Source organism: Sinohyriopsis cumingii, chromosome 8, assembly GCF_028554795.1.
Source record: "Sinohyriopsis cumingii isolate HCF-2022 chromosome 8, ASM2855479v2, whole genome shotgun sequence".
Taxonomy (NCBI): domain Eukaryota; kingdom Metazoa; phylum Mollusca; class Bivalvia; order Unionida; family Unionidae; genus Sinohyriopsis; species Sinohyriopsis cumingii.
In genome coordinates this window covers 106,936,564-106,958,810 of record NC_142968.1, presented here as the reverse complement: position 1 = coordinate 106,958,810, position 22,247 = coordinate 106,936,564, and the positions used below count along the sequence as shown (strand labels likewise).

Here is a 22,247-nt window from a genome sequence, read left to right as displayed (position 1 = left end):
GAAATTTTAAGTTTACCACAAACTCAGGAACTCACATTTCCATAATGAACCGTATCTGTATTTTACTCACCCGCTACTCATTTTGCTTGATTGCCTTGTTATCATTAATTACAGTTGTGAAGGAGTAGGCTAATTTAAGTTAATTTAATTATATTACTTACATAATTTATTTAAAGCGGCGTTTGACTGATCATTAGAATTTTTTTACCTGATATGGTCATGAACAGTATACACAGGTAGAAATTACATGCTTTTAATTTTTCTTTTATCCCCCCTACATTTTATTTTATACAACATATATAATTAACGTGATAATGCAATGCATATTTCCTTTTAATTGTTTGTAAAAATAAAACAGATACTTGCACTGGTTGGAGATTAAAACGGATTTATTTATATTCACAACAGTAAATGAGTGATGCATCAGGGTTTCATTTACCAAGTTTAATTGTGATTTGTTTTGCACGTTCAACAATAATGGTAGATTTACTTAGTATTTTCTAGTACCAATAAACATGCGATAAATGCCTGACCCAGTGTTATAAGAAGGTTTGAAAATTGTCAGGGTGCGAGTTGTCAAGGGAGTGGTATATAGACATATGTGTGTGTATTGTCACATTCTACAGAGTTCAGTATAAAAGACATTCAGATTTTGTTGGGTTTGGTCTGTAGATGATACAAAGGGATTTAGAATTTAAACTACACCACCACCCCCTGGGCCAGGGCATGGTGAGTGGGTGGGTGGACCTATAGGGATTATTGAGATGGGGGGGGTAGGGTTCGTTCCAGGGCTCAAGGTTAGCAGCATTCTGCTAGGCTGAGGCTAGTCAGTTTCATGTCAGACTGGTAGTTTTCACATTTTTAGTAATTCCATGGCTAGTACAGTTTTGCTGTAGCCATTCAGCATTTGTAGGAAGGACTCTACTGAGGATTCATCAGGACTAGTCAATTTCTCAATGTACTAGTCCTTCTGGCTTCAGAGTAATTTGTATTAAATTGTAGGCCTGCATTGAACACTAAATCCCAACTTATCTTAACAATCCATCCAGATGCTCAGGTAGAGGAATGAGATCTGTGAGAAAACCACAGGTTTGGGACAGTTTACTAGGGTACTTGCAGTTGCAAATGACAGCTTAAGGGATTAAACTCTAGATTTCTAAAATGAAATCAATCTTCTGGCCAGAACTGTGAGTGGCTTTTCATGGATTTCTGATATTAGTTGGATTTAAGTGAAAATTCACTAGTCCGCATTATTTGTGTCTGGATTAGGATATTTGTCCATGTGTTATGTTCACACATCTGTGAATATTGTACACCCAGCACTGCCATCACATGATACACATCGAAATCAGAGCATGTGCCATTTATTCTTCGTTTTTATTTTAAAAGAACTAGATCGACCAAAATCTGCCGTTGCACTATGGGTTGACAGTATACAAAGGTCACAACTTTAACTTTTGAGTTCACAAACATGGGTTAATATGATAATAGGCATTGTAATTGTTAATAGTACATACGGATGAACACTTATAATGTGTTGCAGTATTTGACTTTTAAAGCGTGAAAAATATTACATCGCTGGAGATCAAAGTCATCCCCTATCAGCATAAGATTTATAGGTTTATGTAGATTTTCTTGTGCGACACAGTTGAATATCTGTCTTCTAGCAGGGGTAATTACATAGTCCATAAAATAAGAATAAAATTTCATCAAATTTGCACATGCTGACAAACAATGGCGATTATCAAATATGTAAAGAAAAGGATAGGTTGATGAACAGTTTATTTTTTTCAGTACTAAAAAGTTATCAAGACCAGATCATTTTTCCCCAATCAAAGGTCCATGCGGATCATTATTATGGTGAGGTTTCACACTAATAGGTTGAAGTTTCCCCGAGGCCTTATACTTTTCATTAACTTTAACTTTATGATTTTTTTCTCGCGAGGGCTGTTTTTGAGAATAACACAATGGTATATTCATTTTATTTTTCGTTGCTTAATACTGGAAGGCACAATTAATTTTCTTACCCTACATTGTCTCTGTGAATTCATAGCACAGGCAGTTCACATAGGTAAAGAGTGACTTATGTACACTGGTTCTTCCTTCACCATTAATACTGGCCACCATGTATAGCCTATCGTGTGCTGAAAAATGGCGTTAAACCCAACAACAACAGCAACAACAAGATGTGTATGTATGTATATATATATACTGTCTATAAAATGTGTACATGCACAAAATGAATATTTTTATCATTTAATTCACTTTCTAATTACAGGATCTTTGCATTGGATGGTCTTATTTCAAAGGCTCTGAAGAAGAAACAGGATTTTAAGGGTATGTTTTACTCATAATTTGAAGTATTGTTACCACATTATATACTGTTTTGAATACAATCAACCATGTTTCTGTTATTGATTTAGAGAGTTCACAATATGCAGGATTTGTAATGCATGCCACAAAACAGGATGCTGAATTACACAAGATTTTTAGCTTTTTAACAGCATGTATGATAATGTTACAGCTAAAAAGCATGGTTTATGCCATATTTTACCCATCAATCATTGCAATATTGTGCCCCCCCCCCCATTATAATTCTATCATTATATGAACAAAATTTAATTTATCCAGTATATTGGAATTCATACCTGTGATATAATAATGACTCTCTTATACTGAAGTGCTTTACAGGAAATGAGTTCTGTATTCTTTTGCCATGGATCAATCATTTGATACATTTGTCATCATTTTAATGTTTTAAATCTGCCATTCTCAGATATTTGTTAAACCTTGTTTCCACATTATACTCGAAAGCAGTTAAAGATTACTTCATTTACATCAAACTGTATTAGAATAAAACCAAGTACAGCCATCCTTAATTTTACTGATGTCCACTGGAGCCATGAGGTGTACAGTATGTACTTGCTTACAAGTCCAACTGTACAGACCCAGATCTGCTATCACATAATGCGCTGGCAGATCTGGGTCTGTGCAGTTTGTAAGGAGTAATCAGTAAAACAACACAGATTCAGATGCATTATGCAGATCAGTATCCATGTTTGCAATTTGACTTTATTTATAAGCAAGTATATAAGGTACTGGCTTGTAATGAAATTTTCTTACAATGAAGTAATTCATACATATCATTTTACAACTACTCTATAACAAATGAAATGATTCGTTACCATACATGCCTTATGACAGGTGTTAAAATAAAGGCCCTGCAGTGAGGGAATCTTGTAAAAGTCAGTTCAGGAAAAAAATCGTATCATCCCACACATTTGTCTTTTGTATGATCCTTTCAGCTGCATGTTGTTCTAAAATGTTGTATATCCAAATTTTGGCCACTTCTTTTGCTTGGAGATTATTGTTGAAGTTTTTTCTATTGTTGCTCCTTTCTGTTGCCCTGGTATTGTTAGGCCTCAGCAATGAACCCATGCCAGAGGAAACAGTTTCGCTATGCAAACCCGTAGATCCGAACTTGTGTTCTTGTTGGATCGCAAGCTCGTCTCTATGGGTCTGTGTTGCCAAGACAACCCATCATGAGAATCTAGCCTCAGTCGGTCAGATCTGTCAAATAAGAAAGAAAAATTAAGACCTTTCTTTGCATGGAAGGAGAACATGACATGGAAATCATGCTGTCCTAAAGTGAAATCTCGGTGTTCAACATTTTGCCATAGAAACTTCCAGTTTGCAACAGTTTTTCTCTTGCATTTTGCTTTTGTATCATTCTGTGTTGAAGTACATGTTAAATAACTTTTTTAGTATTTTTAGATGTACAAATATACAGTGGCAAAAGTTTTAATTACATATTTTCAGCAGACTCTTGTGGATGAAAAAGGACAAAATCACAATGTTATGGGTTTTTTTTGGTAGCAAAATTTGATTACAATTTGTCACCTTCCCAATATTGGAATAATCATCATGGTTCATTCATCTAAATCATATCTCTTTAATATTTGAATTTCACATGTTAATATGTGTGATGTACAAATTGTAGTCATGTTTTTTTTATATCAATGACGTAATCAAAATGTATTTTACATTCCTTTGCTATTGAAAATGTTATGTTAATGTAAGTGCTGGAAAATGAGGTGTTAGATAAATTTATCGTGAGAAAACTTTAATAATATCCAACTAAAGCCATTTAAATGTTTAATTTTGTGGCAATCTTCTTGCTTCTTTTAGCAGTCAGTATTGTGTGAACAATGTAAATTATGACAAGGCATTCCAAGTCTTCTCTTTTTCTTTAATGCTTCCTCAAAGAGTAACTTTAATTGACATTTCTTTGTAACACTTGTATTTCCAAACCATCAATAGCTGTTTTAGGCACATGATGTATTCATAAGACCAAACCAAATTCAGCTTTGGTGTCACTTCTCTTCACACATTGATGTATTGAAAATTAAATTGCATCATACACCAGTTTTGTATAGTTTCTCCTGCTTTAGTTTCGGGCTTTTTATACCCAAATATTTTTTTAATTTTTTTTTTTCTGTTTTGTCAGATCTTTTATTATAGCATACTTTGCTGTTTATTAGCCTTTAATTTACAACATGCTTACAATATCTAATAATAATAATAATAGTAATAATAATAATCTTGAACCATATTTTTATAAACTGTTGTACTTGGGAGCATTCATTTTTAAGATTTACCCTTTATTAAATTTATTTTGTTTTATCAATAACCAAATTTAGTGCCACAAATTTGCAAGGGTGAAGTGAATATAGAGTGCTGAAGGGTCATATCAGCGGTTTTAAAGGGTAATAATGTACTGAATATAATCCTCAGCAAGACAGTAATCTTGCTCCAAATTGACATGAATTGCAACTTGTGCTTGATAATTCAATTAATACCCATTCCTCAAAGTGGTATTGTGCAACTTGTGCTTGATATTCAATTAAAACCCACTCCTCGAAGTGGTATTGTGCAACTTGTGCTTGATATTTCAATTAAAACCCACTCCTCAAAGTGGTATTGTGCAACTTGTGCTTGATATTTCAATTAAGTCCCACTCCTCGAAGTGGTGTTGTGCATCTTTTGCTTGATATTTCAATTAATACCCATTCCTCAAAGTGGTATTGTGCAACTTGTGCTTGATATTCAATTAAAACCCACTCCTCGAAGTGGTATTGTGCAACTTGTGCTTGATATTTCAATTAAAACCCACTCCTCAAAGTGGTATTGTGCAACTTGTGCTTGATATTTCATTTAAGACCCACTCCTCGAAGTGGTATTGTGTAACTTTTGCTTGATATTTCAATTAAGACCCATTCCTCAAAGTGGTATTGTGCAACTTGTGCTTAATATTTCAATTAAAATCCACTCCTCAAAGTGGTATTGTGCAACTTGTGCTTGATATTTAATTAAGACCCATTCCTCAAAGTGGTATTGTGCAACTTGTGCTTGATATTTCAGTTAAGACCCACTCCTCGAAGTGGTATTGTGCAACATGTGCTTGATATTCAATTAAGACCCACTCCTCGAAGTGGTATTATGCAACTTGTGCTTGATATTTCAGTTAAGACCCATTCCTCGAAGTGATATTATGCAACTTGTGCTTGATATTTCAGTTAAGACCCATTCCTCGAAGTGGTATTGTGCAACTTTTGCTTGATATTTCAATTAAGACCCATTCCTCAAAGTGGTATTGTGCAACTTGTGCTTGATATTTCAGTTAAGACCCACTCCTCGAAGTGGTATTGTGCAACTTGTGCTTGATATTTCAGTTAAGACCCACTCCTCGAAGTGGTATTGTGTACTTGTGAAGCTGATCTAATATGAAGCTCTTTCCAAAAATTTGATCATAATGTTATTGTTGTCTATACTGCGCCAGTGGAAAAACATTTTCATAAATCACTGGCTAGCAAAAGGAATAAATGTTCATTTTGTCCTGTGCTCAATCTTCATTTTTGAATTTTGCCAATTTCACGTGTAGGCTAGTCAACCTCTTTTCAACTTTCACTAATTTACGTAAGCGTGGATTTTATTTTTCATGTTTAATCTAGTCCTTTATGTTCTGTTCAGTGTTGAAGGTTCTTAATAGTGTCATTTGGTTCCTTCTCATATAGCTTGATATCTGTAAAGAGTTTGCATAAAGATTATTTGTTCTTCTGATGGGCAATGCATGGAGTGAAGTTTTCAGGTTTATATTGGTTGATTCTTTTGCTGCAGACATATCATCCAAATCATCTAGAGGGTCCTGACATTTTAAGCTTCAGTTCTTGCCCTTTATTAAAGCTACTCTAAAGTTTACAAGAAATTCTGAGCTCTTGAAATAGCGTGATACAGCTTGTCTGTGATTCTTGTCAGATATGTCAGTTAGCTGAAAAGTTGAAGCCGTCCTGATGTTCTTTGATTGCCGAAGAATGTTGCTGATCACTTCAGTCAAATGCCATGCTTGAAGCCTATTCCACTGATTTCTTTAAGGGGCTAAAATTTTTGCCCTACTAAGACTTTTTCCAGAAATTCAGTTAAGCTAGAGCATTCCAGCTCAGTATACTTCCATGGGCTGTTTTCTTGCTTTTGCTATGAGTTTAAAGGTCAAATTCAACCAATCACCGTTTCTTTGCATGATGAAGCTTAAAGTTGATGCTTTTCAGACACTGCTTCAAGTGGACAAGTTAGGCCAATTAGGATGCATTGGCCTAATGATGATACAATACTACAGTCCAATAAAGACTTCCATGCCACGAGGAAGAAGAAGGACAAAGTTGGAGGACCTCCGCTGACTGTGTCCATGCCCTCGGGTTGAGGTAGTAGGTTGTATAGTTGAGAACTACACTTTTCACTGGAGAACTGTACAACCTTCTAGCTTTCCTTGAGGCATGATTTCCACCAGATTAGCATTCCAGGAACCAGTTTGGCCATAGCCATAGAAGCATGACTGTATCTGCCCAGCAATTCTAGGAACCATGTCTACAGCTAGCTTCTAATTAATACAAAAATTGGATAAAGCATCTGTATGGTTGCTTATTTCAGTTGTAAGACATTTACATTGCTGTTTTTGCAAATGCTGTCTTGCTGCAAATGATGTCTTCAGGAATTGGATAAAGCATCATCTTCATGTTCCAAGAAACATACCCAGTTTACTTCCGAGAAAGACCACTTTTATCATCATTTGTAAAGTAAATAAAAATAATTTTTAGCATTTTTTTAAATATAAATTAAAGTAATGCTGTGGCAAACATGAACATTGAAACATAATGACTCAGAGACTGGTTTGCAATGTTTGTATTGTATACTTCCCAAACTATGAACATAATTTTATTACATAAACCCACAACATCAGAAAGGGTGAAGATCCACCCAAGACCATTTCTTGTAATCAACTTTACCATGAAGCGCTTTCTGATAATTTCAATCTCCATCCTACATGAGATCACTACTACAATGCAGTAATATCTAAATATAACTTATGTGCAGCCTATTTCCTGTTAAGTATCTTTAATCAACATGTGTACTGTGTAAAGCTGTTAAAAGATTAGAATTTTTTTTCCAGTACCCATAGATCCTAATTGAGTACCTGATCAAATGAAAATTGTATTAAACATGTCCAGACCTGAAGTTAAGTCAACATTTTTAAATTCACAGTATCCTATAAATATCAGTATCTAATGTTAGTTGGTACAAAGACCAAGAATTCATCCTCATTTTCTGATAAAGTTCTGATATTCCTCCATTGTCGTCTCCTAAATCATCATGGTCTAGTCCTCATAAATATCATCTGACTCCTTTCCTTGGTCTTACAGTCACATGTGAATGCTTATTTAGAGATATAGTTTGAGCCTTGTAGTAACACATTGACCATACAATTTGTGAAATCTATTCAAGGTTGCAACTGAACTCGTGTCAGTTGGGCAGCAAGATCAAATAGCCACCCTCTGTTACTTGCTACTGTACCACACTAGCAGCTCAGATGAAGGAGTTTTAATATGGGCAAACAGGCTATGGGATTAAAGTCAATTATTTGATGAAGAGGCAGACTTCTGCTTGGTAGAGAAAAAGTACACATATTTGCAGCTGAATCAAATGGATAATGTCAGCTTGAAAAGAAAGTGCTGCCTTTACAAGCTCTGGTAGAAAACTTGTTTACAGTAAATGGGTACCCTATGGCTCATTTTATTATCTGGGTTATTATCAGCAGGTGGGTGCCAAAATACCTCGATGCTTGTTGGCATATTTAGTACTATCAATACTGTTAATTACCCTTTATACATTTATATTACCCATTGATTGGGAACAAATATATTATCCTCACCATCTCATTTTTTTTCTTTTTTATCACTTACCCTTTCTTTGACACTTACAGCCATATGTTGCTATTGCGCTGTAAAATCCCAGTCAATCAAATATTCCTTACAACAGTGTCAGAAAAATTATATTTCTACACATGACAATGCTATCAGCACAAATTAGAAACACTTGGTAATTAAGCATGTAAATCAAGCTATAACGAGAGTAGATGTATGTTATCACTGGGACAAACAGTTCCATGTACCCAACAGGCTTTAATTTAGTTTTGACTATTTATAAAAATTAAGTACAACTTTGATTGACCTGCTTTTGGTAAATGTTGTTTTTTTAGTTTATTTTCTGACAAAGTACCATGTGCCAATTTTCCAAGTGAAAAAGCAGCTGATCAGATTCTTATCCATGTGCCCTCCATGTAGAACTTCCAAGATGACTTTTATTAATTTGATGATTTTTAAAATCATTATAAAAACTTGAATCAAGATCTTGCAAAAGCAAGAAAGAAATCTAAAGGTAATTAAGCAAAGAAACTATTCATTTATTTCTGATGGCATTTTATATCAAGAGATTCAAACCTCAAAGAAACCTGTTAATTGGTTTATATTTTTGGTCATGAGTAATAGATTATTACCCCCAACCATGCATGTCTTGTGATAAATTGAGAATCAAACATTTTTATTAAGAAGCTTGGAATTCGTTTACTGAATAAAGCATTGAAAACAGTTAACAAGGTCATGCAAGGTCAAACCAGTAATAATCATATCAAAAGCTGTTCTTTGTAGTCTTATCAATAAACCTACTGTACAAAGGGGAATGCATTATACAAGATAAAAATTACCATATATACTTGAATATAACATGTCCAACTGTAAACTGCACTGACCCAGATCTGCCATTGCATAATGTACCAAAAGAATAAACATAATTGACCCAGATCTGCTGGTGCATTATGCCTTGGCAGATCAGAATCTTTGCAGTTTGACTCAACTTGTAAGCAAGTATATATGGTAAGTTATGTTCATATGATAACAGCTGCTCAAAGAACTTGTGCTTTCTGTACTTGTTATTTTGTCTCCATCAATAAGTACATCCAGCATGCAAGAATCCAGAAGTACCATAACTAATTGGGCTCAAAGATTTCAAAAGAATCCCCAATCCCCATAGACTTGGGCAAGTGGAATTGGACCAATGCATCTTATAGCAGTGTTGCAAGAGGAGGCTTATGGAGGCAGGGGACTCAATGGTTTATTGAAATGTGCTTGACTTTAAATCAAATGGATGTGGGTTGATAATCCTGGTGTCCCCTGGGCAAGATACCTTGCTCCAATTGCCTTTGCACTAAATAACCTAATCCATAAAAAAGAAAAATAGTCTTCAAAAGAAAAACTTGCTAGCCTAAGTATTTAAAGTAAAAGGAATATTCAAATAACTGAAGGCCTTACAAAAACATCCCCAGCATTAATGGCTGATAGAAATTGTTACAAAGATTTATTTTTTAAAAATACACAGCTAGATGTATGTATGCATGCACGCATGTGTGTGTGTATGTTTATGTATGCATGTATGTATTAGTGTTTAATGACATGTCAATACAAAAGTTATTTGGTACCAATTACAAATAAAGTTCTAACATTGTAAATATAAAATAAAAATAATTGAAAACAATGGTAAGATATGTTGAATTTTTTCGCTTTTTAAAAATTAAAATATTAAAATTTTCAAAAGCAGTAGATTTCAACTAAGAAAGTATTTGCAGTACTATAAAATGCTATTTTTGTTCTACCACCAGTAGAATCACATGTATGCAACTAAGCAAACCATATAGCCTCTGTTCAGTCTGTGGGTCATGTAGTTATTTCATAAAGTTAGAAGTACGACTAAAAGTACCAGTAAAAGGAGTGTTTTATTTTGCTTATTAGAGCTTCTTAAACTTCTCAAAATATTGGAAAAGTATTCTTTTAAGATGAGGCATTTTCTGCATGTAAAAATGACTATAATAAACTGATAACAAAAAGAATGCTTCTTCATTATATAGCAACTAATACTCTCAAGAGGGAGACAAGATGTATGCTTCAAGGACAGCATTTTCAGTTTTTGCTGCTAAGGAACTCTGTGCTGTAGTCCCCTTCCTCAAGATCAACAAGTTAGCCTTCTAATTGACCCATTAAGGGGGGACCCCATGTGGCCACGTGGTCTAAAGCACTTGCCTTCTCACCTGTCTTAATGACTTCAAGTCTTGGGCTCAGCCAGTATAGGTGTATAAGAAAACTTGACAGTAGCTTCCCATGGATTGATAGTTCTTATGGGGAGGGGTTTACTGGGTTCTTCCTCCACCAGTTATACTGACTGCTATGCATAGCCTATCTTGCTTTGAGAAATGGCATTAAACCCAAAACAACACCAACAACGTATCCCAACAAAAAATGTTCAACTCGTTTAATATTCTATGAGTTCAATCCAAAATAATTTCTTTCTTTTTTAAGATTAAGCTTTTTGACATGAAAGGTAGTGAGGAATTTTGTTAATCATCCTGTGATGTGATGGAGAAAGGTTGTTATAGCTATGTCTGTTAAGCTGTCTGTAATATTTTCATGTCTGGATTTAACTCAAAATATTTCAACACAGACTTTTACATATATCAAGGAAGTGGTGAAGAAATGCCTTACCTGCAATATTTTTTATCACCATTGCGATGAAGCATATCATAGGTAGTTTATTGATTGAGATTACTAGACCCCTCCCCTCCCTTAGGATACGAAACAGATTTTAGTTATGCTTCGTCTTAGCAATTTCTAATTGTGCATATTTCATGTTGATGTGATTTCATATAAATTTGGATTTGTAAACTACTAAAATGAATCAAATTAATTAAGTTGAACTGCATATTTTTAAATAAAAGTTAAAGCAGTGAAACCAAAACTTTCAATTTACACAATTTGAGGTTATGTAACCACTCTTGGGAACGTAAGTTCAGGGTTAGCTGTAGTATGGAAAGTGTCTAAACTATATGCAGGTGTGTTCTGGAATGATTTGCATGCAGCAAAATTGCACATCTTAATGAACAGGTGACATCAGACCCACATATTGTCCATCAGTATCAACACAGATTTGGGGGGCTGATTTATCGGACTAGATAGGATGGGTCTGTTATTGTGGTTGTGACTGAAATAAATTCAGAAACAAGTGGCGATAAGTAAGACATGTAAGTTATAAATTTTTCAAGGTATCAGTTTTAACCAATTAATTATCAAGGTTATTGTCATGGTTACAAATTAATAATAAAAGCGAAAAATGTCTGACCTTCAGTCACAGTAATGGATAGATTCTGTGTCACAAATCGTACTTATTGTGTGACAGTTGACACATTTGATAATTGCCACGTATGTTGAAAATGAAGAATTGTGAACAGCAAGAGGCACAGTTGGATTGATAGTCCAGTTTCATAGACCAAATTTAATAGAGATGTCCTAAATGGTTTTTGAGTTTTGCCCTGCAATTGAAAGTATGGGGAGAAAATTTTACAAAAAATATTCAGACTGTAGAATTGTTAAAAAAAAATAGGTTTTGGAGTTGGGCTGAAGGAACAAAAGTTGGACAGAACCTTTTTTTCTTTCTATTCCCAACCGAATATGGGTGAAACAGAAACTGTAACAGACCTACATAGCATCTTTCCATTGCATATCCAGTGGTAGAAGCAATATTTTTCAAAAGTTTGATGCGAGTTTCCATAGAATTTCAGCCAAGTTCTGATAATACCATGTAATAAAATATTTTGATAAAGTTATGACCCATCCAGATTATCATATAATGGTGATTGTGGTTTGTGTCATGTATATTGGTCAGATTTTTAAAAAAAAAGTATATCAGCCAACATTCAGTGTGCAAGTTTATTGTAAATTTTTGCGTTATAACTTATTTAATGTACTTGGATTTTGGAAAATTAGCACAATGAGAGATTCCTTATAAAGTTTCAGTTCTGTTCAGAAATGTGTAATTGCATGGATTGTCATGTGACTTTAACTTCTTTCCATTTTTACATATGTGTCTTTTGTGGTTCCATAAATCCATACTTTTTTCTTCATTATGTGGGTCTTTTGGTGGTACCTAAATTTGCTCCACTTGCACAGTTTTGAAGACTTGCAATTGGTGTATTGAAATATCACTAAGTCACTAAAGAACGTTAAATAAATTCTCACATATCAAAAATGCAAAGCTAGTCAGTTTATTGTGATGTATATTTGGTTTGCCTTCCCCGAGGATTTTTGAGGAATGCAGATAAAAAAGGAAATGCACATTCTTGGACTGTCTCCAGTTCTCTAGTAATGCACTGGCAACTGCACAGGTCTCTACTGCCTTTTCCACAGCCAGTCTATAGCAGCATTGAGCTGCCATGTCAAGTATCTATAAAATGCCCGACTTTCCTCCAGCTGTAGTCTGAGAGGATGCAAAATGGACTACTGTGACAATTGTAAGGCTTCAAAATTAGCATGAGGAAGTTGCCATTTGCCACCCAAAATCTTCTATCTGCACTGATAATTGGCATGAGAAAATAGCTGCCAACAAGTTGTAGCTACGTGCAGAAGTATTTTGGAATGGATGATGGCTGACAGAAAATAGACAGGAGAGAAAAAAAACAATGCTTGAAGCAAGAATCGTTTTTACCTAAATATTGACCAGAAGAATGGTTAGATATATGGCATGCATGTTGTTGGTCTGTAATATGGTAAGTAACTTTGCTTTGCATTTTTAGCTCTCTAATGGTATATACCAGGAAAGGAGGAGAATGGAAAAGAGGGAGAGCGATTTCAACCCATTACAGCAGTAGACAGAAAAATGATTCAATTTGAAACCATTTCTTAACTTGAAGAATAAAAATAACTAGATAACAAATTAAGATGTATGGTGGTATTTCTTTAAAGATATACATGTAAAGGAGCATAGTTCACAATTCTGTTTGAAGAGGAGAAGAAAACTTTATAAAATAAACAAATTAGTGCAGTTAACAGCCACTCTGCTTTCATTAGGTTTGTTCTATGACATGGTTGCAGAATTCAGTATTTTCTAAAACCTAGCAGAGTGCTAATAAAAATCAACTGTATGGGTAAAAAGTGTATATACATTTGAAAGTCTTAACTTTCTTTAGTAGTTTTTTACTTCAAGAATAGAGCAGTTTTTGCTAGTCAAGGATTGTCAATCACCTTTCATACCTGCCATATTCCTTGACAATGTTGGTGGGTTTTGGCGACTCCAAAAATGTTTTTAGATCCCAAACTTGGAAAATGTGCATGATCAAAAACAAGGATTGTCATCCAGTTGAGAAGTCATCTTTTCATTTAAGCTTATCATTTTTTTTTTACAGGAAATTCAATTTTGATTTTAAAAGTGCAATTACAGACAAAAAAATGGTAGTTTCAGTATTGTCCTAAATACCATCACCACACACATGTGCCAACACTCACATAATCACAGACAGACATAAAATAAATACAAAATATACCAAGTGTCTGTCACTTATTTCCACTGCAAGAACAAACTTAAAGACCTACTAATGTTTCCTACCTGAAATATTCTCAGCATGTTTTTTATTTTTTAATGTTTTTTCAATTTGATGGTGTGTGTTTTTGTAATAATATTATCATATGTTTTTTATCTTATAGGTGTTGTCAAATGTTGTAAAGCGCTTAGGGCTTCTAAAGAGTAGGTGCTATACAAAGTCATTATTATTATTATTATTCAAAATTTAAAATCCAATATTTTGCTTATTAGTTGCAGTCTTTGCTGCTGTCAATAGTTAAACCGGGGGGGGGGGGGGGGTAGGTGAAGGTTCTGCAGTTTTCATGTTGTCTTTGCACTTCTTGATGACTTGATGGTCATTGTGTTTTCAAGGTCCCCAAAGATCTTGTCAAGTTTTTATCATATAAAATGATTTGCATGTTCATAGATACATATCTTTATTTTTTAAAGGTTTATGTCAATGGCATTTCTTTCCAGTACTTTCCATCAGGTCGTAAATAAGGTCAATAACAATTTACTTAATTGGTGTGTAATCTCAACCTTTTCCCATCACCTATGTGCAGCATTCAGCTTGTGTTGAAGTTGTCCAAAGTAGTTTTAATTTACCTATCATCACAGAAATGCATTCAGGTTGTTTATCAATTTCATCTGTTGTTTCCTTTCATTTTTGCTAATGTGGAAATAGAAATGTATTTGATTAACTAAAGTCAGGTTTTCCAGTTTATATTGTAAATTGGAGAACTAGTTTTTATATCTTATTTATTTAGTGTGACATAATGAAATAGCAATACATAAAATGCAATACACATCATGGAATGTACAATAAAATGAAATATAACCTAAACTGAAATAAGTAAAAATAAAGTTTAACATGTGTATAATCAACTTCTTTTTACTAGTTTACTTCAAATAAAAATAATATAGATATGGCCACTGATGGTGATATCATTACATCAGTAGCAGTTCTTTGTGTCCGATTCGACAAGAACAATGTAACAGCTTGTAAGAGGTGAAAAACTCGTGTAAGGAATCTTGTCTTTGATATCATACAAAAGAGCTTTTGACTTTGTCTGCAGCTTAAAAATAATTCAAGGATTTGATTAGTGTTAAATTGTTTTCATTCATGATTCATTGTTCTTTGTTTTTAATTTTCTGTTTTCTTTTTTTTAAAGCATTAATTTCATTTGCATTCATTTCATATCCTGTTTGAATTCCATTTACCTGTCACATGTGTAAAATTACCTGTTTGCATTCCATTTACATGTCACATGTGTAAAATTACCTGTTTAAGGGTCTGTTAAATATTCGTCAGATCTATTACATTGCCTGGTAATATTTAAAGCATAATTTGAGGGTCTCCTGCCCTTTATTTTTGGTGATTATTTGGCCTATTTTTAATTTCTGCATTGGAGATAAAGAGTCAAATATGTTTTGAACAAGTGCATGTTAAGAGACCATAAAATTATGCATTTTGTGGGCAGGTGTCTGTAGAGGGCAATTAAGAAAAGCAGATCCTGCAATGTTGTTTTTCACAAGCAGGTTTCCTTTCTGTTGAGGTGTTAGTTAAGGTAGGTTATCTTTATATTGAGTTAAGTTTTTTTATTATTGAGGAGTTGGTTACAATGGGTTTGCTTTATATTGGGGTGCCCAGTAAAACAGGTTTTCTTTTTACTGAGGTGTCAATTAAGATAGGTTTTGTTATATTGAGGTATCAGTCGAGGCTGGTTTTATTTTGTTATATTGAGGTATCAGTCGAGGCTGGTTTTATTTATAATGAGGTGTTGGTTCAGATATCTTTCCCCAACAGACAATTAATAAGTTACATTAAATAAGATTGTTTGACCATATAGTAGGCATTTTTGGCAATGAAGTGCAGAAATAAAATCTGGCAAAATTTACCACCTTTAAAATTGTAATTTCAGTATCACAATCACTGAAGTGTAACTAGCTACAATTAAAATCCAAATTTTGAACCAAATTGTAGAATTTTTACGTATGTATGGAAGATCCACCATACAGTGTATTGGATGATAGAGTATTAACTATACATTCAAATCTTATAAGATTGTAATTTATGTCAACTTGGTCTTAGAAAAAAAAACATTTAATTCTGAAAAGAAATTATTTTTGAACATTGTGACTTCTAGAGATTCTTTATTAACTGGTCTATTCAATAGTTTTGCTTAAAATAGGCACACCAAATTTTTGTTAAGAAATTTCTTTTTGTAATACAATGTGTCACAGTGTATTTTTGCCAAAGACAACATTGATCATGAAAATGACAAATGTTACTTCATGGATTGCAAACACAAGGATTTAGATTTTTATGTAGGTGTAGGTCGGAAAAGCAATCAACTAAATGGCCTTTTAAGTTTTCAGTCATTTATGGGGCCTTTGTATAAAACATAGTTTTCTAGCATACAGCTTTGTCTGTATGAGTGGAAATACTGGCTTCCCAAAAATATATTTAAATAACATACAATATGTACTCCTTAGTCTTGTTCAATTGTAAATAATGTAGATCCAGATCTGCTATTCCGTAATGTGCCTGTACATCAGGGGTTATGTTGTTTGTTCTGCTGATTAGTGCTAATAAAACTGCATAGACTTTGATGGTTCAGTGCATTATGTGAAGGCAGATATGGATCTATGTTGTTTCCAGTTGGACCTATTTTAAAATTGAATGTTTATGGTGCCCAAAGATTTGGTTCAAAGACAGGTATTAATAAGCACAGTAGAGTTTTCACAAACAGTTCCCGATTAGCAAAATGGTAAACTTTGCCACCACAGATGCTTAAGCATTATACACAGATTAAACTATAACAAAATTAATATGTTCTTACAAGGCATTTGAGTCTAATATGTTTGACAGATTTTGTCCTGGCAGCAAAACATTAGGAAAAGGCAGCAAAAACATTAAAATGGCTGTCAAAATCTGTGTATAAAACAAAAGCAATATACACACCTGCCAGTCCTCAACAAAAACCCTGCTTTTGAAATATCCTTCAATTTGTCAACAGGACTGTTCTTTTATAAAGATTTTTTCCACTTGAAATAAATTACAACGGGAGACCAATTATCAAAATAGAGATTAAGAACTTGCGTTGGAATTATCTACCTTCATGTATATAAGTCAGTTTTGGAAAAGTCATGTATCTTAAGGATATATCTCATGTAAATCATTCGCATCATCCATGTGATTCAATCTCGGAATAAATTTACCCAGTGTATAAAATCATCTTGCAGTTGAAGAGAACATGCCCAATTATGGTCTTTTATTTAGATGCTGTTATTTCAGAACTTATCTTTAGAAATTCTTATCTTGAATAAGATCATATGAAAATAATGTCACAATAATTTTGCATCAGAAAAAAAACAACAACAGAATTATAAAATTAATATTGTGATTTAAAGGCATTTGGTATAAATGTTTAGTATTGTGGTGTGTAATAAGAATGTAATAAGTTCATAATAAATGATGAAATAATAGGCAAGGCCCTGCACAAGTGAGAAAGACCACATAAATTCAAACAAGCGAGCCCTGAGGAAATGGTGAAAATGTTGATCTGATGAAGTGTTTCTATACCTGGAATTGCATCTATCCATACATTAGTGACAAACCAAGTAACAGCTTTGTTCCTAATGGCAAGATTACACATTTTTATGTAACAGCTTCAGTAACCAGTGGAAAACACAATCTGGTGCACCAAGTACTTCTTTTTAATTAGGAAAATTATATCAAGGCCACTTCTTGAGCATTGGTTAGGATTGGTTTTGAACCCATTCCCTTTAGGTTACAAGTCAATCATGCACACCACTACTCCACCATGACATCTCAACCAACTCATTTAATGGCGATATCAGTGATTAATGCATTCATTTTTAAGAAGATAGTCATTGCTTTTGTTAGTTTATCATTCAAATATATGAAATATCTCTTATCCCCATTAAATATCGGTTATCCCGGGGGGGGGGGGGGTAAATTAAGTAAATCAAACAGAAGAAAAAAATGCTGTCTTGTATTCAAGTTATCACTGAATTCAGTTTCCTTGCTAAATTTGCTAGAATTTTGTGTTTGTGAACATTTTTTTAAAATTTACAGACAAAATAATTATAGTCAAGGTTACTTGCGCACAGCTCATATGCATGATGTTTGAGATCAATGTTTCGCTGCAGATCCGTCTGCCAGCAAGCTGCATAGCTTTATCTTATTTGAATAAAGGATAGACATGACCCTACCTACACAATATTACAAGTCATGTGCATTATTCAATCTTGGCATTTGAATTCTTCTGTCTGCACCTATTTACCAATGTCTTAACAGGCTGATGCGAATAATTGTAAATAATAGAGAAAATAAATTAATATGAGAAATGAGGACATCAGAAAGTTGTTAAAATACAGTCTGGTTTTGAATGGATGAGTCAGTAAGGCTGTACAGTGTGGATAAAGATGTGACAATTGTCATTGTTGCAAGCATGACATGGATTGGCAGATTATCCCACCTACCTTGAGAATATGTGGTCCACTACACAGTGTTAGTTGTCACTAGCCAGCAGAGAGACCTTGGCTAATCGTAAAATCCCCAGGCTCATTTTGCCTGTCTGGCTTACCTAATTATAATGCCAAATTTTGCTGCAACCAAGAGAGACCTGTAGTTCTGCACTCATTTGGTATTCATCTCGAGTCCAGACTGTGGCTCCTATTGCAGTTTCATAATTTAAAGACTGTTGCAGAGGCAGAGTAGTAGTCTAAGTTCGACTTCACATGATGGAAGGACCATCTACTTTTAATGACACAGCTCTATAGGATATTCCATCAAAGCTAAAATGAAAGGGACAGAAACTGTGTTTTGGTTTTAATTAACTTTTGCAGAAGAAAAATGGATATTTTTTTACATCATGTTGGATTCATTTTTGCAGACACCTAACAGGGTGAGTTTTTAAAGCAGACACCTTTGATCATTTTTAGAATACTGTAGATCAGAAATATTGCATAACTTTTATTTAAAAAAATTCAAGAAAACTTCTTGAGATTGTTGACAGTTTTTGTTATATATCTTGCCTAATTTTATCCTTTTTAATAAAATTAATTTGTTTTGCAAAGTTCACAAAATAATCAGCATTAATGAAAATTGTAATTGGCAGTAATGTCTGTTCTTTGTCAAGTTCATTTCTAACACCCTGAACAGATAATTTGTACATTTTAAGATGGATGTAGAAAAGGTTCATTCAACTGCATAGCTTTATCTTACATTCAGCTTGCAAGGTAGAATAAAAAAATACACATTCTTGTAGGTTGGCATTGTTTCAAATCTATTTTTTAAAAATCCTCCAGGCATTGTCATTATGCAGGTATGCTGCATTGTTCAGATACCACTAGTGTGATTATGTACGTGTAGGGTTGATTGGTAGCACATCATGATATTCCTGGCAGCATAGTGTCAATTTAATTTAGGTACTTAATCAATGCATACAAAGCAAGTTAAAGCAAAAGACAAGAAAATCCTTAAAACACAAGGTCCAGTGTTTTTATACTAGCAGCAATTTCTTTAAACAACTAGACCTTCTCAGCCGGTGAACTCTTCAGTGGCCTAGTGATTAGAGTGTCCGCCTCGGATGCGGGAGGTTGTGAGTTAGATCTCCAGCCGAGTCATACCAAAGACTTCTAAAAATGGTACTAACAGCTGCCTTGCTTAGCTCAGCATTAAGAGGTTAGTGTTAGGACTGGTTGGCCTTGTGTCAGAATAATGTGACTGGGCGGGACATCATGCTACATGCAGCATGATGCGCCAGTGTTAGAAATCACTATAAACTGCCACACTGCAGACATTGTAGTGATATGAATGAAACACTATTAAAGCTACGTTAAAAATCCAAATCACACACAGACAAAATTCTCAGCCGGAACTGTATCAGAGGATGCATTCCAAGGCAAAAAGGTTGATTCCATTAGTTGCCTCCTGTGACATGCAAGAGATAGAATCTGGCCAATTCTACCTTCCCAAGTCCATCGGTTTAAGATTGGGGCCAAAAAAGAAAACCCAGATCATAAATCTTGCTGAAAACCAAAAACCATCTTTTATTCCTTTTTTTCCAGTTTAATAATAATGATGATAATAATAATAATAATAATAAAGACTTTATTTAGAGATGGTAACTCATTTAGTTACAGAACTAATCTACCTTTAGGCCTTCTGTCTGCTATGTACAATATATACAACATGACACTTTAAAGAATCAAATGAATTGAATTAATTAAATGAATTAAATTGAATTTCCAGTGCTGTGATTGTTAATATTTGTTGTTGTTGTTCTAGGGTTTAACGCCATTTTTCAGCACAAGAAAGGCTATACATGGTGGCCAGTATAACTGGTGGAGTAAGAACCCCAGAAAATCCAGGGAAGAACCACTGACCCACTTAATATTTGTATCATCCCGTATTCATTTTGGCAATTTTTTTTAGTTTCATTTAATGTTTTTACAATTTCTATTGACATTTGCTTGTTTAAATAGTCTTCTCAATAAATACTCAACACATTTAACAGAAAGCATCCTGTCATGAAGTTGTTAATAAATTTGCTCAGATGATGCTATCAAATGTTTCCATTACTAAAATTATAAAAACTTTTCATTGACTTGTTCTGAACAACATCTTGACAGAATTTGACCAAATTCAACAAAGTATAAAGTATCCTAGCCTAGCTGCTGTCAGTTTTCAACAGAATTTTACCAAATTGACTGAAAGTATCCTGGGCCCCCGAGGGTTAGAGTCTCAGGCTTGGCCAGTGTGGGTATGTGAGAAAGCTTGCCAGTAGCTTCTCATGGGTCAGTGGTGGTTCTTTCTGGGGTTATCCCATGTACATCCACCACCATTTATACCGGCTGCCATGTATAGCTTATCTTGTTGTGAAAAATGGAGTTAAACCTTATAATGACATCAACTGACAGCATCCTGGCATAGATGGCATGCAAATTTTACAGTGATGCAACTTCCCAGGTCAGTGATATTAGGACCACTTGAGCCTCTGTATATTGTAGCCATCAGCCGAATGTTAATGGAATACAGTAGGATGCTGTAGGCTGTGAATTTAGGAATTAAATTGGAGACATAAAATTCACAACCTCTGTATAATAGTCTCACAACTGTAAAGGTCATTTGAGAAAGTAGAGGTCATTATATAGGAATACATGCCAAAGGAATAATTTTTATAGGAATACATGCCACAGGAATGTTTATATAGGATTACATGGCACAGGAACATTTATATAGGAATATATGCCACAGGAATTTTTATATAGGAATACATGCCACAGGAATATTTCTATATGAATACATGCCAAAGGAATATTTATATAGGAATACATGTCACCGGGAACATTTATGTGAGAATAGATGTCACAGGAAGTATCTGTAATGTTCATCTGTGCAGGCTTACACAGAAAACATTAGTCATGTGAAATTGAACTAGTCAGCTTATCATTATGCGAACTTTCAGTGTTTGAATGAATTACCTAAAAAAAAATTATGTCTTCATTTCCATGCTGCCCCAGTTTGTAGCCACCAGTCTGGATGCTTTTGACAGCATCCCTACACCTTAGATTTAATAATGAGAATAAAAATATGTTAGGACTATTTGTAGTTTCATCTCATTTCTATGGTAGTAATAATCATCGACTCACTTTCTCTGTGACATGCAAAGCTAGTATTTTACATATTATGATTAAAAATGTCTAATCAGTACGTCCTAATTACAATATACTCACTTATAAGTCGAGTGAAACAGCAAATAATAAAGAACCTCATCTGCTGGCGCATTGTGCTATGGCAGATCTGGGTCTGTGCAGTTTGCAGTTGGACTCATCTTATGATGAATAGATACATTATAGTCCTGATCTTCCATTGCATAATGCACCTACTGGATCAGGATTTATGCTGTTTGTTTTACCGTTACTGCTAACAAACTGTATAGACTCAGATGTGTATGTGCATTGTGCAAAAGCAGATATGGATCAGTTGGACTCATCTTATAAGTGAGTATATATGGTAAGGGAGTATTTAAGACACAATGGCTTCTAACATTTCTAACTCCCATCCCTGGCTTATATTATTAGTTGCATATTATAAGGGTTTGTTACAGTGTAAACCAAAAGTAATTATATAATTTTGTCCCGTTTTGTTGACAAGTTGCCCTTTTATTGTACACAAAAGGGTAGTAGTCATGTTTTTGTTATTTAAAAAACAAACAGAATTTTTAGAATGTGCCCCAATGCAAGAATGAGATACGGTTTGCACACTCTTGAAAAGTGCTTGAATTTTGATGGCCATCTTTAGAAGTGTTTGAACTTGAGGCCAGCGCCAAAAGCAGTAGAAAAGTGATGAAAAATGCTCTGCTATCCTTGAAAAGTGCTTGAATTTAAAAAGTATATTTATTTAATTAAAATAACAAATGTCGTTAAGGCAGATAAAATAGCAG

General features: G+C 34.1%; 2 long non-coding RNA genes across 2 annotated transcripts in view; one reads left to right on the top strand and one right to left on the bottom strand.

Moving 5' to 3' along the window:
- The window catches only part of LOC149794323 (uncharacterized), a 205,224-nt gene extending 202,886 nt beyond the window's left edge, over window positions 1-2,338 (top strand). The window contains exon 12 of the long non-coding RNA XR_016423004.1: window positions 2,279-2,338. This is a non-coding gene — a long non-coding RNA (uncharacterized LOC149794323). The remainder of the gene's footprint in view (window positions 1-2,278) is intronic.
- LOC149794322 (uncharacterized) lies at window positions 372-18,604 on the bottom strand. The gene is made up of 2 exons (XR_016423005.1): window positions 18,280-18,604; window positions 372-3,570 (listed from the first exon to the last, which is right to left on the bottom strand). It is a non-coding gene; the product is annotated as an uncharacterized LOC149794322 (long non-coding RNA).
- Between the last annotated feature and the right edge of the window lie 3,643 nt (window positions 18,605-22,247).